The sequence below is a fragment of the Petromyzon marinus genome, chromosome 2, assembly GCF_048934315.1.
Source record: "Petromyzon marinus isolate PM22_M1 ecotype Great Lakes invasive population chromosome 2, UKy_Petmar_22M1.pri1.0, whole genome shotgun sequence".
NCBI lineage: Eukaryota > Metazoa > Chordata > Hyperoartia > Petromyzontiformes > Petromyzontidae > Petromyzon > Petromyzon marinus.
In genome coordinates, this window is record NC_133668.1 from 23,972,083 (window position 1) to 23,985,258 (window position 13,176).

The following is a 13,176-nucleotide window of genomic DNA, read 5'->3' on the forward strand; positions in this document are numbered from 1 at the left end:
AGACAGTCTCGTCCCCTTCACCTTATGAAGGCCGCTTGTGTTGTGGCCGAAACGTCGTGAGAATATTATTGTGTTATTTTATTTTATCAATTTATTATTTTATTCTCATTCTACGTGACTTTACCGAAAGAACCAAAGAAGATGAATCCTTGCACTCACGAAAGCTTTAAATCGAAATTTAACCACTCAAGTTAGTTTTCCCCACAGGGAAGTGGGGACCACTAGGCAATGATGCTGTGAGACCTTGTCCCATCTCATCAACAACCCTTGTTGTAGCACAACTCGCGAGACTCCCTTCGAGGTGGGGTTGTGGCGATTTGCTTCAGTGTGACGCTGCAAAGTTAACAGAGAGCTGTCCTCCATTTGGAGTTGCCCCCATTCCAGCAACGTGAGCCCCAAAGTATTATCCGTGGGTAGAACCACCCTGGCAGGTTCTGTCTCACCAAGCGCAGCCACTACCTTTGGCAAGCCGGCTCCAGGAGGTCTGCAGCGTCCCACACCCAACGCACATGCACACCTTTCTTCCGGCAGCAACTGAGATAATGCTTCCGCGTTGCAGTGCCTCAAGCCCTTTCGATAGACCACGCAGAAGGAATACTTTTGCAGTATCTCTAGCTAGCGAGAGAGCTGACCCGAAGGCTGGTCTACTCATAGGGAGTACTGCAGGGCTGCATAGTCAGTACGAATAACGAACTCCCTGCCATATAGGTACGGCCTATACTGTTGGGTGAAGTGGACCATGGCCAACAGTTCTCGGCGGGTGATACAATATCCCCTAGGCCTCCAATCTCGAGGCCGCCACGAGGTCTCCCCCTGCCGCTGAACCCAGCCTTGTACTACCATAGTCCCTTTCCTCCCCAGCTCCGGATCCTGCTGCGCCATCATGTGGATTCTCCTTGCCGATTGGGCGGTCGAGGCACCGCTCAACTGGAGCTCACCTGCCCAGGCTACTACCCGAGGCCGCTGGTTCATGCTGTCATGAGCTTGCAGGCACCTGACCACCCATTGGGACATCTGCGCTTCTTTATCAACGACAGGCAGCACGATACCTGTCTCCTGCGGCAACACCAGCAATTTCTCCATCGTTATTGAGTCCAGTGCGGCCAGATCCATGCCCAGATAGGCCGCCTGCTCAAGCACCATCAAAGCGCTGCGGTAAGCGAGGGGCATTTCAGCCACCCCCCACCTAGGTTGCAGGAACTTATTCGTGTTGGATGGTGGCTCAAAGACGGCCGCCATCTCTCTGTAGGCCCATTGAATTGTGACTCGACTGGAATGGCTTGGAATGCCGCAAGAGCGTCGTCATCGAGGACCATCGGCAGGATTCGCAGAGCCTCCTCTTCCATCAACCCTACGGACTGGTAGGCCACCTCAAAACGGCGAGTAAAAGCAGCCCAATCCCCTCCCGCAGCGACAAATTCTTTGATGGGGGCAGCCGTCGCGGCCGATCTGATGCACTCTCTTGCATCTTCGGAGCCAGCTCGGTCGCTCCCCGGGCAACTGTTGCCATGGCGGCCGGTTGCCGTGTCGCGTCAGCTGCCTGAGTAATGGCGGTCAGATGCTGCGTCGCGTTGGTCGCAGAAAAAATGGCCGCTGGTTCCTGCGTCGCGGCAGAAATGGCGGCCGCTTCCTGCATTGCATTCACCACCGTCGTGGTGGCATTTGTGGTCGGTGATCACAGTGGCTGCGCCGCAGCAAGCGTTGTGGCTGGCAATTGCGTGGGCTCTTCAATTGCGTCTCGTCCCGCGCTCTCCACGCCCCCCCTACTCGCTGCCGTCGTGGCCAGCTGCAATGAGAGCTGCGCGACAGCTGTGAGGAGCAGGTCGAGCCATCCTGCATCCTCCTGCCACTCCTCCTTGACTTGTGGCTGTGGTTGCTGACGTCCGGCTCCGTCTACCCCCGCCATTCCCGAGCGTTCCTGGGTTTCGTTGACTGGGATCCCTGTTCCCGGGGCTGCTTGGAGGGGGGCTTCTTCAACTTCCTCTCCTTTGTCCGAAGTTGCACCCGGTGGGTTTTTTTCTTCTGCCGTATCTTAACATTTAATTCTTGCCACTCCTGACACCAGTTGTAATGGCTCTGGACTCGAACTTTAGAGGTTTATTTTATTTCACGTAACGTAGTTTAAGACCCCGTCATCATGAGATAATCCCGACGTGGATATCGTATGACCAAGCAGACCGTGTGACGTGAAGACAGCGGTGACGTGAAGACAGCTACGATGTGAAAACAGCGATGATGGCCCGAGTCCCTCTCCACAGACCCTGAACATATCTTCTTGCCCTGCATATATCCTCGTGGTTTCTCCGGAGGAATTTCTCCAGCTGTCTCTTTTGGACACTCTGGGGAATTTCCCAACCATAGACCTCTGGAGAATTTCCCAACCAAGACCCGCCAGAATTGCTGGCACCTTGTCTTTGCATCCAGCCTTGCTGACACCCTGTCTTCACCTCGAGACTTACTGACACAGTCTTTACACAGAGACAGAGACCCATGGACTCATGCAGAAACTCATAGACTCACATAAAGATCCATAGACTTACAAACATATTAAGCAAAGAAAAAGGCTGCCATATCGCACCCTTCTCCACACCACAGAATGCCCCAGAAATGGTCGGTTTTGGCAAAGAGGAAGTCATGTTACCTGAACCTGGTTCTGAAGGTGCCTCATAATGATGCGAGAGTTCCAACTAGTGGCAGTGGTGCTTCCCATTATATATGTGCACTGGAATTAAGAGTGCACAGTATTGCCGAGATAGGACTTCTGCTGTGGAGTTCGTAGCAGGGATGCATTTCATATTTTCTCACAGCGTGAAAATATGGCACATTTTGTATTATAATAGTGTAAGTTAGGTGGAGGGATATTGGCAGGTAGGAAGGGAACATTACAACCAGTGGTGTAGCCCAAGGGTCAGTGGGTGTTAGCAGTTATTTTTGACTCTCTGAGTTACATTCACTAACACAGCCACCGTTGTTCGCTTTCCTCGATGTGGTGGGGGCTCTTTCCGAGCTCTCTTCGAATTTACATTTACAAGCAAATATCTTACATTGACATGCTAATCTCTCACAATACAATGGCCACCCCCACAGCTTCGTTTGTCAAGATTTCTCCAATATTACATTTACATGCAAATTTCATCTCTATCCCCGCCCACTGACCCTTTGGCTACACCCATCTCAAACCTTTATAACACCCTGCTGCCTCAGCAGATATCCCACTATATATTTCACCTGATGACGATTGCTTGTGTTGCGATCAAAACGTTGTGATATTGTTAATCTTTTATTATTTTTATATCTACGTGGCTTTACTGAAAGACCCAAAGACTATAAGTACTGTACTGAAACTGAATGTAATATGTAACAATACAGTCCCCCTCGCAATTATTATTTTTTTGCAATTCTTGCCCAAAGTTAGTGTAGTATTCTAATTGGTTTCCCCTGCATTACGTCTTTTGTATATTCTTCCTTTTCAGTGGCCATAATGTAACATTTGCAAATAATTTGCATCGATCTTCAATACTGTAATTGGTTCACACACTCATTCGCTCATTCATTTCTCAATCCGCTTGTCCTGGTGAGGGTCATGGTGGCAGTATGTTAAGTAGGGCAGTCCAGACCTCCCTTTTCCTGACATTCCCAGGCCAGCCAAGTGACATAGTCCTGCCAGTGTGTCCTGGGCCGGCCCTGGAGCTAAGTGGGACATAACCGGTAAAGTTCCAGGGGGAGTCTACCAGGGGGCATTCTTAGCAGGTGCCTGAACCATCTCAACTGGCTCCTCTCGATCCGGAGGAACAGCGGCTTGACTTGAGGCTCTCCCAGATTACTGAGCTCAGCTTTGTTCGAGAAATCAGCTCCCGCTTTACCACCAAGGAATGGTACAGTGCCTGCAGTGCCGGCCAACCTCCCACTCCCACTTACTATCACTTACCTGAAATAGATCCCGAGGTACTTAAACTCCTCCACAAAGGGCAGCTCTTTCCCCCTCATCTGGAGAGCACAATCTGCATGTGGAGAAGAGAACCATGACCTCAGATTCGGAGGTGTTTGATCCTCATCGCAGCCACTTCACACTCAGCATCGAGCCATTCAGGTACACACTAGAGATCACAGACTGATGAGGCAAAGACGACAACATCATCTGCAAAAAGCAGCAATGCCAACTCCATACCCCCGTACTGGATACTCTTCATACATCGGCTGCACCTTGATATCCTGTCCATGAAAATCACAAACAGAAGTGGTGACAAGATGCACCTTTGGCAGAGTCCAACACCCACAGTGAACGACTTTGATTTGACACCAAGAATACGGACACAGCTCTTACTCCGGGAATAGGGGGACCGGATAGCAAATACAAGCGGCACTGGTACATCATACTCCCGCAGAACCTCCCACAATATATTGTGGGGAACACGGTCATATGTCTTCTCCTAGTATACAAAGCATAGGTAAACTGGAGAAGCACACTTCAATAACCCCTAAAATATCTGTGAGAGTGAAAAAAAGCTGGTTCATTGTTCCATGACTATGACAGAATCCGGATTGTTGCTTCTGAATCTGAGGCTCGAGCCTTCTCTTCAGAACTCTGGCATAGGCTTTACATGGGAAGCTGAGGAGTGTGATCCTCGGTAGTTGGAGCATACCCTCTGGCCCCCTTTCTTAAAAATGGGAACCGCAACCTCATTTTTCCAATTCAAAGGTACTCTACCCACTTTTCATGCAACATTGAAGAGGTGTGTTAACCACTACACTCTTACACTGTCCAGCACTTTCAACAACTCTTGGCAAATCTCTTTCACTCTAGCAGCTTGCCGCTATGAAGTCCCTCAGCCGCTGCAGAGACTTCAGCAGCCGTGATGGATCCAACCCCCCAGCTGTTTCCAGGGCTGCCTTCTGAGAGGAGGGCATGTCCACTGGGCTGAGGAGATCCTCTAAGTATTCCTTCCACCTCTCAACTATCTCCTTAGTTGAGTCATCTCTAAACTCCTTCCACCCCCAGGTTTTCGTTTCAGAGACTGCTACCGCTTCTGCCCTCTAGGCAAGCCGGTACCTCTCAATCGAGTTGGGAGACCTTTTTCCAAGCATAGCTCAGAAATCCTCCTTCTTCAACTTGGCAGCTTCCCACAACACTGGTGTCCACCAGCGGGTCCTAAGGTTTGCTGCCATGACAGGAACCAACTGCTTTCAGGCCATAGCTCTTCACAGCTGTATCAATAATCGAGCTCCTGAACATTGTCCACTCGGGCTCAATGTCCATGACCTCCCCTGGAGTGTTTGAGAAATTTTCCCAGAGGTGGAAGTTGAAATATTTCTGGACTGGGTCTTCTGCCAGACGTTCCCAGAAAACCCACACTATTCATTTGGGCCTTCCACGTCTATCTGGTGGGTGCTCCAAGCATTGGATCCAACTTACCACCAGGTGCTGATCAGTTGACAGCTGTGCCCTTCTCTCCACCCGAGTGTCCAGAACATACGGCCTTAGGTTCGATGATACAACTATAAAGTCAATCATTGACCTTCGGCCCAAGGTGCCCTGGTAACAAGTACACTTATAAGCATCCTTGTGTTTTAAAATTGTGTTTGTTACTGACATTGCGTAACTAGCGCAGAATTCCAATAACATCTCACCATTCGGATTCAGATCAAAGGGGCCATTCCTCCCAATCACGCCTCTGCAGGTATTTTCATTGATTCCCACATGATAATTGCAGTCGCCCAGTAAGACTATGGAATTGATAGGTGGCACTCTATCAAGCACTGTACACACCATCTCCAAGGAGATCGAAAACTCTGAACTGCTGTTTGGTGCATAAGCACAGACAACAGTCAGAGTTTTTCTTTCTGAGATCCGAAGTCTCATTCAGGCAACCCTCTCATCCACTGGGACAAACCCCAACTGAAAAGCACCCAGCCGGGGGCCTGTGAGTATCCATACATACACTCAGGGCCTCTTGCCAGGGGTTACTCTGGAATAGGAAAGAGACCACCCTCGATCAAGAAGTTTGGTTCCAGTGCAAATGCTGCATGTGGAGGTGAGACCGACTATATCTAGTCAGTAACTTTCCACCTCCTCCACCAGCTCCGGCTCCTTCTTCCCCAGTAACGTGACATTTCATGTTCCAATAGCTAGTGTCCATTACCACGGTCCTGTCTGTCTGAGATCGTCTCTGTCTCTGCCATACTGGCATCGCACCCGCCCCTCACCCTTCGTCCCGAGGATGGTGGACCCACAGGATGGTAGCACAAAGCCATTTTAGACTTGGTCCGACCAGGTTACGTGGGTCACCTGGGCCACCAGGCGCTTGCCGGTGAACACCACCGACAGGCCTAGCTCCATTGGGGTGTCCCGGTACACTTTGTCTGGGCAAGGTTTTCTGATTTTTATATTTCAGAACCATTTATAAGGATATTTCTTTGAACCGTTATTTGTCTGGAACCTCCCCCCAGACCTACCGTCAAGAGAGATCCTACCAGGAGCACAAAACTCCAGGCGACATAAATCTGAGGTTCATTGGAAGACACAAACCCCACCATCACGACAAGGTTACAATGCTAGTTAATGCATTGAAATTTACCTATATTCAATGATTGCCGAGTGAGCACTGTGGGAGCGGCATGGAACGAGAGTGCGCAGTGTTGAGAGTTAGATGCTGCCCGATTATTCGTGTAACATAACGTGTGTTGCTGATATGGCAATGCTTTGATTGGCTGTACCATGCCGAGGCAATTTGTTTGACGCAATTGTTGCAAAATGCATGCTTGTGCAACTACACTGATCCAAACAGAAAAAAAAAACTTTTACGTATGCTCCATGCTATGTCTCCACAATAATTGCGTACACATTTTAAGTCGGTTCACTACTGCATACAAAACGCATGTTATAATAGCCATAATTTCTTCACGAAGAATACCCAAGCTTGGAACAATTACATTATTTAACACCAACATTTGTTCATGTTTTTCGTGGAAATTATTTTAAAATGTAAGTAAATTTAATTTGAGTAACATTTCCAGATATTTTTCATTTGCGTTTGTGATGTAATGGTAAGCGTATTTATTATTATGCGACCATTGCAACCCGAAGCGTCGTTGGCTGGGTCAGCATGCGATGCCACTATGCACTCTCTGAGTGGCTTTTGTGGAGGATATTTCGAGTGCTGCCGAACTTATGCTGTCCAAAATAGCGTCATGACTGAGGTGCAACTAAGCTGTTGCAAACGCGTAATTGCCTTTTACTCAATATAAAATGTATATTGTTCATTATTGCCACTGAAAATTGCTCAGGACAGCAATAACATTTGCATAAAAGCCACTTGTCATAAAATTGCTCAGGTCAGACACACGCTTTCATAATGAAGCCATCAGAGTGAATGTAAACACACAAGGCACTGTTCTGTTTGATCACATAATGCAGAAATCGCAGTATAATTTATAACAGTATCGCATGTAAGCAGAAGTGTTCACGAAAACATCCAAATGCTGATCTTTAGAAACTATTTACAATACATTTCATGGAGGTCAAGGGTATGTGTCGGATGAAGACCCAATCATTAAAGATCTGATCAGACCCTGATTTTATCTGAGTTTATAAGATGTGATTATATTGTGTAACAAATTTGTATACATTTTTTGTCCTTGGGTAGTAAGTGTTATTTCATAATTGCTTATGCCTCAAAAGTACAGAAAATGGCTATTATTCCCCACAAACTTTGCTTTTGTGGCCAGGACAGTGATATTTTGAAATTTACCTATTTTCCAGAACATTCCAGATAGATTCAGTGCTGAGTAAACTTGGAGTAACTTCTAGAAGATTCTAGAACTTTCCAGTAATATAAAGAGTAGTATAAATACAGGGGCCTTAAGCCCACCAGTTCAATTTAGTTCCAGCTGCCTACATGGATACATATCTGCATTTTTCTGAGATGGCATGAAGAGGCTGCAAGCATCCGGCATTTTGCTATGTCTGCAGCCAATTTATCAAGACAAGAGAAAAAAAGTACTCTGTGGAAGCATCTGCTAAGATGTGTGAGGCCTACAAGGCATATTTTAGCATGCCTGTCGGGGATCAAGACAAACCCTGGGCACCTCATTTCACCTGCGAGCAATGGAAAAAAACTCTGGAAGGTAAGATGGACAATTGTTGCTCGGAATTTTATGTCAGAAAATTTATTCAAATTTATTTAATTGTAAAAGTTTTAAATTTTAAAACGTTTTACGATTTTCAATGTTATTGAAAAAATATATCATACATGGAAAATGTTGCGAGAATCTCTTCAACATTAGTCATGGGTAAAATATGTCTTTTTGTAAGATGGTACAGAGGGGAAAAGAGAGCCATGAAGTTCGCTATCCCAAGAATTTTGTGGGAACCCACTGACCACTCAAGCAACTGCTACTTCTGCATGGTGGACCATTCCAAACGTCGGACTGGCAAGAATGCACCTGCTATCAAGTATCTGGACCTTCCTTCATCCATCGCCCCGGTGCCACACAACCATGAGCTCTCCGTACCCACTCAACCGGAGAGAGAGCAGCTGTCTTTAGAAGAGAGCAGCAAGTCAGAGAGCGAGGAAGACGTAGATCCAGATGACAATTTCAGAGGTGGAGCTGAGGAGAGAAACCCATGCTACACCAAACAAAAAGACCTCAACGACTTGATCAGAGATCTTGGTCTAACCAAGTCCAATGCCGAGCTTTTGACGTCTAGGCTCAAGTAATGGAACTTGTTGGATGAAAGTGTGCAAGTCGCAGATCAGAGGAAGCGTCACCAACCTTTTTGCAGCTGCTTCACCCGTCAAGATGGGCTCTGCTTCTGGTACAATGTGACCAGTCTGTTCGAGGTAATCGGAATGAGTGGCTCCTCTTCATTGACAGCTCATCCAGGAGCCTCAAAGCAGTGCTGCTCCATAATGGTAACAAGTACCCGTCTCTTCCCCTGGCTCACTCACCTCAGAGGATGACAACAGAATCAAGTTCAACCTTCTTTCCAAGAAGAAGCCAGATCCATATAGTAAAAAATTAGATGGTGACAAGATTGTTATCAATCAGAGCAACAGCCCAATTTCTGACAGCCTAAAATCGGCTGTAGCTAAATGGTTGAATTTCACAGTAACCTCTAAACACATCCCAGTTGATGATATCATTGCCCAGGTCGACGTAGCCCTTAAGGGTTTGGGACACATTCCTGCAGACGTGGCAAGATCGGAAATCGCTGTAATCCTCAAAAAACGCTAAGACACCTATTAGCAACATCCACAAGGATGAGCGCTTTGAGCTTTCTCAACTAAAATAGAGAGATGGCATAGTCATCCTCTCAGCCGACAAGGGCAATGCCACTGTCATCATGGACAAAACCATCCAATAACAAAATTCAGGACCTACTTAATGATGGCAGCTATACCAAAATCAATAGAGATCCTACCAATCGCCTGGTTATGCAAACCAACAACATCATCACTGATTCGACATCTTTGATCGAACCAACCAAGTGCTTTCCTTAAAACCCTCTGCTGCTAGACCACTCAGATTTTATGGCTTAGCAAAAATCCATAAAGAAGGTACACCACTCCGTCCTATCGTCTCCACCATTAGCTCACCCACCTACAAACTGGCCAGATTTCTGTCTGAGACATTGCAACCATTCACTGGTAAGACCAGCTCAGCTGTACTTAACTCAGCTCACTTGATATCTTCAATTAAGGAAATCTCACTATCTCCAGGTGATTTTAATGTGTTTTGATGTGGTATCTTTGTTTACCAAAGTTCCTGTGCCTGACACTATTGCAATCATTGAAGATTTGGTCTAACAAGGACTGAATGCTGATTAGACACTGCCTCACCAATATATACTTCACCTGGAATGGAACATTCTACAAACAAGTTGAAGGTATCCCAATAGGTTATCTCTTCTCTCCAGTTGTAGCCAATGTTTTCATGGATAAATTTAAGACAGATGCCATCCAGGCATCCACCCTACGTCCTTCCTTGTGGAAGATACACGTAGATGATACGTTCTTCATCTGGCCACATGGCCTACAGCTCTGGACCAATTCTTCAACCAGATCAATTCCATACACCCAGCCATTAAATTCACCATGGAGGTGGAAAAAGATGGCAAGTTACCATTCTTGGATGTTTTAATCGAAAAGAGACATGATGGCTCAATGGGACACTGTCTACAGTAAAGCCACCCATACGGATGCCTACTTAAAACCTGACTCCCACCACCATCCATCCCAGCAGAATTCCCTCATCAAAACTTAGAGCTCGTTGTATTTCCGACCATCACCACCTAGCCAGTGAACTGGAGCACATACACCAAGCCCTCAAAAAGAATGGATATTCAGACTACACAAACCGTAGAGCTATCACCTAAAATAATGAGAAAACACAAGATCCAGGTACGATTTAACACAGTACGTAAATTCGTGATTTGATCCCAGCTGTGAAGGATGTGATCCCTGACATGCAATACCCCAGTGTCTACAAACTAAGCTGTGTCTGCGCCAGCAGTTACATTGGGGAAACTAAGTGACATGTTACGGACCGGGTTCGTGAACATAAGGCAGATCTGAAGCACGGTAGAACCAATACCTCAGCAGTGGCTGATCATTATTTTAATGCTGTGGACACACGAAGTACATTTTTGCCAAGACGAAGGTACTCTGCAAACCCACTGGCTATCAACAAAGATTCGTTCATGAAGCCATCCAGATATATAAACACAGACACAATTTTAACCAAGAAGATGGGTACAAACTGAGTAATCATTTGAAGGACGTTATTAACCAGTTTAGGTCATAACTGGCTGTGATGTTCCTATCCTACCTAGCAGTTATTTTGGACTCTCTGAGTTACATTCACTAACACAGCCACCGTTAGCTGTGTTCGTAAATGGCGGCTTGCCATTCTTTTCCACCTCCGTGTGGCCACGGCGCTGTCTTACTGACATGCTAATCTCTCACAATACAATGTCCACCCCCCACAGCTCCGTTGTACCTCCCCCACATTGGCATTAGCTGCCCCGCCCATCTCTAAACCATTTGTAAACAGCTCTTTGATTGGTGTAGATCGACTGAAGGTTACGGAGATCTCTCCTACATTAACATTAGCTGCCCTGCCCATCTCTAAACCTTTATAAACAGCCTGCCTCGGCAGATTTCCCCCTCTCTTTTCACCTGAAGACGATTGCTTGTGTTGCGATCGAAACGTCGTGATATTGTTATTATTTTTTCTATGTGGCTTTACTGAAAGACCCAGAGAATATTCATTCCTGCAGTCACGAAAGCTTTAAGTCAAGATTTAATAGGTTTTCCCCTTTTTTCTGGCAACAAAACAGGTGTTAAGATGTTAAAACACCAAACTGAAACATTTCACAAGGAATAATGTCTGCATAAACCACAATACTTGTGGTCAGAATGCAAAAAAAATATATGCATTGTCTTTGAAACTGATTGGTCTACACAATAGATAGATTTCTTTGGAGCTTAGTCTCAAATGGCGTTAGACCAGAGGATGCCTTTTGGTGTTAGACCAGAGGACGCCTTTTCGCGTGGTAGTCAAATCGCGTTTTTACCAACCTGAGGGATGACTCCTCACCGCGCTGTGAGCACCGCATACTTTATACACGTTTCCTTCAGCTATGTTTCTGAAAAAAACGTGAGATTGGTTTAAAATTCTGGATATAAAGTTGGCAGTAGATGAAAGCGTATGTAATTATTATGACAATTGTCAATTTGTTCTCTCAAGGCAACGTTTTTAATTAACATAACCCTCAAATAAAAGTGATCTTTTCAAATGCCTACGGTTTAGAGTTTCATTTATCTATGTATATATTTAAACGATCACAGCATATAGTTAAAAGAATGATTTTTTTTTTATGTAGGCAAAGGCGTCTCTGATCTTTGTCACCATACAGCATTCCACTTTTTATGCTCAAGTTGAAGGGGTAATTTGTAAGTTGAAGGACAGAGTGAGCTGCCATTATTGGCCTCCAGCAGACACATCAAAAAATTTGTAAAAGGAGTTTGTTTTTCTTTTTTCCATTAACACATCAGTTGGTTCAATGGAAACTATAAACCTGCCAGCACCCTACCGCGTGTCTATATAGGCCCCCCGGTAAGCCATGTGTGGTCATAAAAATATCCAGATCCTAGTATGATGCAGCGTATTTTTTTTTACAAATAGTGTGTCTGTTCTTTACGTATGGACAAGAGTATATGCACAAAATGTGTGTGTTTCTGTGTGACATGGTTCACCTGTATCCCAATAAGACTGATTGCACATACCTTAATTCGTTTTAACGTGTCTATGTATAATTACACCGGTAAGGTGGCTCAGTGGTCGCGTAACCGGCTCCCAATCGCAAAGTTGCAATTTGAACTCATGCTTGTGATTTGACTCAGCCTATCATCTCTCTGGGATCGATAAAAGTAGTACCACTTTGCAGGCAAGCCAACAGTGGTTTTCCTATGGAGAGACTCGCCCACCGTCATAAGAATGAGTATTTTCCATCACTGGCTCAGGTAAAGCCTATTTCAGAGTGCTGGAGAAGAGGCGCTGCCCGGTGGTCCAGCCTCAGATTCAGGAGGAACAATGCCGATTCTGTCATGGTCGGGGAACAATAAAGCAGCTCTTTTCCCTATCACAGATATTTGAGGGGCAATGGGAGTATGCCTCTCTTGTCTACCTCTGCTTTGTAAACTTGGAAAAGGCATTACCATGTTCCCCGCAATGTCTTGTGGAAGGTGCTGTGGGAGTATGATGTACCAGTGCCACGTGTGTGCTATCCGGTCCCCTCTATTACTGGAGTGAAAACTGTGTTTGTATTCTTGGTGTTAAATCAAAGTCGTTCATTGTGGGTATTGGACTGCCATGGGTGCGTTTTGTCACCACTTCTGTTTGTTATTTTCATGGGCAGAATATCAAGGCGCAGCCGAGTTATGGAGAATATCCAGTACGAGGGTATGGAGGTGGCATCGCTGCACTTTGCAAAGCACGTTGTCCCCTTTGCCTCGTCAGTGTGTGGTCTCCAGCGTGCACTCAAATGGTTTTATGTGAAGCGGCTGGGATGAAGATCAGTACCTCCAAATCTGAGGTCATGGTTCACTCCCGGTAGATGGTGGAGGAGTTTAAGTACATCGGGGTCTCTTTCGCGAGTCATAATAAGTGGAAGCG